A 5,479-nucleotide genomic window follows, 5' to 3' on the forward strand; every position below is an offset into this window, starting at 1 on the left:
CCACTAAGCGCCCGGTGCAAACACGGCCGGGGACACGTCTAAGTGCACGCATGCACATGTAAAGCAAACAATAAAACACACACTACTCTGGGTGCTCGCCCACACGAGCACAATCGCCTGAATGGACGAGCAGGCGAGCGGGTGCTGCACACAGGTGTGCGCGCGGACCGGCCTCCAAACGTCCGTCTCCCATTCAGAGCTCGTCACCGCCGCGGCGCAGGGAATCTCAATCAAACGACGCTCACCTTTATATTCCACGCAAAAGGCAAATTAAAAGTGCGTGTGCGCGACTGCTCCGTGGAAAGCAGAGGCTCAACAGTCATTGTTTGTGTGGAGCAGATTGGGCGGCTTGAAAGGGTTAAGCATGAGTGGATTAAAACGCCGGCACACATCCGTTTCCATACTCTAATCCTCTTAGTGCCCACTCCTAATACGTTTTTATATCTTCCCTATCGCTCGCTGAGGTGAAATATCAGATTAGTTGCCAGGCTTTGACTATATCTTATTACAACCTTATCTAACACTGAGGGGCTGTGAGCCTCCAGTTAAGCGGGGACAGACGCCGCCTCGCTGCCTTTTGTTTGGAAGATGCACAACTGGGGTTTTGGCCTTGTTCCGGTCACTCAGATTAGTCTCTGAAATAGATTATTCGTCCATCATCCTCTAATTTGCTGATGTCCACTCGCGAGCGCTTTTGTTTATATTGTGGTGACAGACGTCGCCCCCCCCCCAACAGTCTGACGTGAAACGCAGGGGAACGGAAATCGGTCAAACCGGGGGCAAAGCGAACGCACGACTTCCTCTTCTCCATCTGGAGCCCAGTGTGAGACGAGCGCTAATAAAGCGCTCTCTGCGCAGCCTGATATTTATTGACTCGGACGCGTGTGAACCCGTTTCACCAGCGCGTGCTGGTTTTAGGCACAGTAAACCACTGGTCTGCAAACTGGAGCCCTACGTTCATCTAGATCACAGCGATACAACACAAAGCTAATGAAACGCGTGAGGACATCAGTAAATGTTCACGCTCGCCTCGTCCGTCTTGTCCTCATGTACAAAGATCCAGCGTTGTTATTGAGGTGTTGGACCGCATTTTTAATTATTTCAGTATATGCGTCCTTGAATTTATAGTTTAAACGAAATATTTGTCACGTCGGCCTCAAATTGATGCTTTTGAGATGTTTTTTAAATTTGCAGGCTATCGTTCATACTTTTTTCTGTATGTAGATTCCAGACACATGAACCACAGAGCTTGGACATTTTTACATATTTTGTTAAATTAGGTCCTTTCTGTTCCTCTGTCTCCTCAGCCTTGGATCAGAGTGTGTGGGCCGGGCGCTGTGCGCGCTGAATGGGCCGGCTCTTTGGTGACGGCCCCCCGTTCACGCAGCATGCATGTACGACCCCCGCCCTCCAGCCTCATCAGAATCTCACCGTTGCATATTCAGATGTTGGACCCATGTTTGGAATATGAGAATCAGAAGCTTGTTGGTCGCGCTGTCCAACAGCATTTTTCTAGTCGCCTGAATTAGCAGTTGCCGGTAATTGAATCACGCAGTAGTTAGTTGGTAATTAACAAGTTAAACTAGATACAAGCAAACCTTGTACCTCGGATCAGCGTGGCTCCTAAATCAAATGAATCAATTCCAATCGTGTTAATATTGGCCTGAAGCGCCGGCGGCGGTTGCTCAGCGGGAACGTTGGCTCAGGACTGTTGACGTGTAAACAGTCCCTTCTATCAAGTGAGAGATTTTGCAGATGTCAGAATTTTCGCGCCGCTCGTCCTCGTAACAAGCGTGAGGCCGATGCGAACACTTTCCCGTCTCGGGTTTTCAGTTCTGATGCAGGGCCCGATCGCGTTGTTAATGTTTTAATGCCTTGCTAATGCTTCTCCTTGTCTGTTTTTATGGCACTGTTTAATTTCCTCTATTGTTGCTATTTGTGTAACAGACGTGTTAGTTTAGCTGTTTTCTGTTGTGTTTGCTCCTTTTTCCCACTGTATTTGTTCCCATTTGAGCATCTACCCAGTGCATAGCGCAGCAGCCAACGGGCAGAGTCACCTTTTCACACGGATACAATGCCAAACAATGCACCTTTGACTTATAGACTCTGTCTGCAGTGCTCACACTGTGCCTGCAATGCAGTACACTTTCATATCAGCATAGAGAAGGCTCCAGTTAATCCACAGCTTTATAATAGCGAAAGTCCTCCTTTATCCACCTTAAGATGATCCCGCCTTTGCAGCCCTGTGCAGCCCAGACATTAGTGGAGAGCCGAGGAGAGCAGAAGCATGTGTTCATTGTGCGCAGTGATGTCTTCAAAGGCCGTTCCTCCACCTTTGGGAGCAGTCGAGGAGGGCACAGCAGGGCACGGCCCAGGCTGCAGCACTGGCAGCACTATAAACATGTATTGATGGGGAGGTTGGTGCAGGACGAGGGTGCAAGATGCTGTTTGTAGCCTTTCTGTGATTTGACTGGAGTTAATACAGGCGATGCTGTGGGTTTCTGCTAGTGAAACCTGGGTGAGGTTTATTTCAACACGGTGGTTTGGCATCAGTGTGGTTTAGCGGTTGACTCTGAGGTTTACTACAGGCCTGTCCCTCTGACGCTGATGCTCTGAACCGTATAAAATGTCACTATTCCAAGTTCCTGAAGATCCTGAACTACATCCTGGAAAATAGCCAGCGTCATGATCAGCGTCCCATGACCGTTACTGTGGCGCTCACATGTTCAAATACAGCACACGCTCCATTCAAGCACACGGATGCAGGTGGATTACGAATGGCTCGGCTTTACAAGCGCATCGTGAAGCGGTTTCCAGGGACGCGAGTGAGTGAGGGCGTCTTCTCCTTCCTCTCCCTCCGTCTCTGGCTGCAGCGCGAGGTTGGCGATGGGGAAATTACCCGCGAATGAAACAACTGTTGACACAAAGAGAATAATTTTTTTGCCCCTGCTCCACTGTACGGGCAGTGGATTATGAAATCCTGTGATCCATCCTGAGTCCTCGGGCCTCGGTAAACATTAGCTGACACATGGAGGAAAGGAATCCCCATGGCCTCGGGGCCAGATTGCCTTCTGCTGAAATATGCTGCGCCACCCCACTACATAGTGGGAGATAATGAAGCCAGGTGCCAATAAGAGCCATTATTTTAAATATTCAGGTATTAAGGGCCTTAGCATGGCTCGAGGTTCCACTGATTAAAAAGAGGAAGTGAAGGAACGATAGATACAGAATGTGTCCTAAATGTAAACCGATACGCAAGATGTCAATTTATAGAAGTAAATTATTTAAGGTTTCATTTGCAAGAAAAGACCAAGACTGAAAAATGTGTATCCAAAGTGCAGCACTGATGCAAACAACAAAGACGCTAAAAAACCTGAGGTTTCACACTGTTCACACAACGCAACACAACACAGAAGCACATTGTTCAGTATAGTTAATATCACATCTCAAAGGAATATTGACTGGATTCCAAAATAGCGACGGCAGGCCAAACCGCTTAGGTATAAACTCCATGATGCGTGTTGCAGATCTTTCCTCCGTCTTTCTGATATTTGCTAGTTCGACTCGGCCGTGCGCGCTGTAACGGCCACCGTGTGCTCCCGGGGAGCCTGGCCTCACACGGCCGTGACTCACTTGACATGTTAAAGCCCGCCGTCAGCACTTTTCAAAAAGAATATATTGCTGCATTGAATTTATGGTTAAAATGCATTGATTAAAATGGACCTCGTGCCCCTTCGGAGACCCCGTGTTTACTGCGCCGGAGCTTCGGTGTGTGTGTCAGTGCGCTGCCAGTTCTGGCCCCTGGGGGAAGTCTAGCACGGACACCGAGCTGGACTGGGAAAATGAGCGCGTGATGGAAGAGAAAATACAATCCTCTTCCCCCGGACCACTCTGCACCAGATTTACAATTAGTGTGTCGTAAACAGCATGATACGCCTTCCTTTTATGTGCCATATCCTTAATCCCACGTTGCACAGAGGGATACGAGGCTCCCAAGGAAATCAGTGCTCCTGCATGCGTTTTCTCTTCCTCAGACGTCTGCGAAGGCAACTGCCACCTCGCCGCAGCACCTCATACCACCTTTTACGCCAAAGGCTTTGAAGACAGCTAATTTCCATACTAATTTCTTTCTTTTCTCCCTCTCCGTCATTCCAGACCAGGCGTGAGGTGAGAAGACATGTGTCGCTTGATATAATGGCGGAAGACTAATTGCATTCTGGGATACATGCCTGGAATTCAGAATGCACGGCGCAAAAACCTATGTTTTGCGAGCAGACCACATGCAACATCGGGACAATTAATAAGCCTCCTTCAGGGGAGGAAATTTGGACTGTCCTGCCTCTCAGACGACTGCACTGCTGCCTTTATTGATATCTGTGGCCAGATTGAGACAGGCCTGCCATCCCCAGGCAGTGTGACTCCACTGGGGCTCCACTGTGACTGGACTGTTATGAGGCCAACTTAGCCAGCCTGCTCCAATCATGGGAGCACAAACAAGCCCCCAACCACACTGAATGCTAAGCCAGATCAGTCTCGGGGGTGGTTTGTCAGGTTTTGCAGGGATAACATAGCATGAGATTATTTCTCTCTCTCTCTCTCTCTCTCTCGCTTTCTCCCGCTCGCTCGCTCGCTCACACTCGCAATCTCTCTCCCTCTATTTCTATCTCTGTGAATGTTATTTTGAATTCACATCTCTCTGAAGAGGAGAATGCCTTTTGACACATGCTGACACACACACACACACACACACACACACACACACACACACACACACACACACACACACACACACACAGACACACACACACATCCGTAGACACTCGTGCACCGTGTGCTCACACCCACGCGCTCTCACCTCCCGTCTTTCATCGACACAGGCAATACGTTCAAGGACTGCGTTTATGCGGTTCGGTCGCGGAATCCCGATGAGGTGTTGACAAGCTAATGTTGAAATAACGGGACCCACTAATTTGTGATCAGCCCTACTGAGCCGGTGCCATCAAACGTTGCTGGGGCCCAGTGTCGAGGTGATGAAGTGTAACATTTAAAGTGGCACGATCGTAGGGCAAAGTCCTCGTTACCGTGAAGGCACTGGTGGCACATTATGAAAGGCAATAAACATGACACCCCCTCATGCGTTCGCATCTATCACGCAGACTACATATGGGTGCCCGCGGCGCCGGCTGTGTTTAACCTGCTGGGGGCTTCGCTGACACCGTCATGGTCAGTGTAAATGGAAATGTCATTTTCTAAACAAAACCTAATTTTTCATCAGCAGGAAGTCAACGTCGGTTAGAGTGATGCTATAACCTTCCTGGTCGTTTCGCTGAGGCCTTTTGTCTTAAGTAAAAGTGGGCGCAGCTGTTTTTGTGCTCGGCGTGTGTGACAGACAGAGGAAACGGCAGCCAGAGAGGATGGACGCTGCGTGGAGGGAGTTTAGCCTGCGCTCAGATAACCTCCTTCTCTCATTTGGACGGCC

The sequence above is a fragment of the Betta splendens genome, chromosome 10 (assembly GCF_900634795.4).
Source record: "Betta splendens chromosome 10, fBetSpl5.4, whole genome shotgun sequence".
Taxonomy (NCBI): Eukaryota; Metazoa; Chordata; class Actinopteri; order Anabantiformes; family Osphronemidae; genus Betta; species Betta splendens.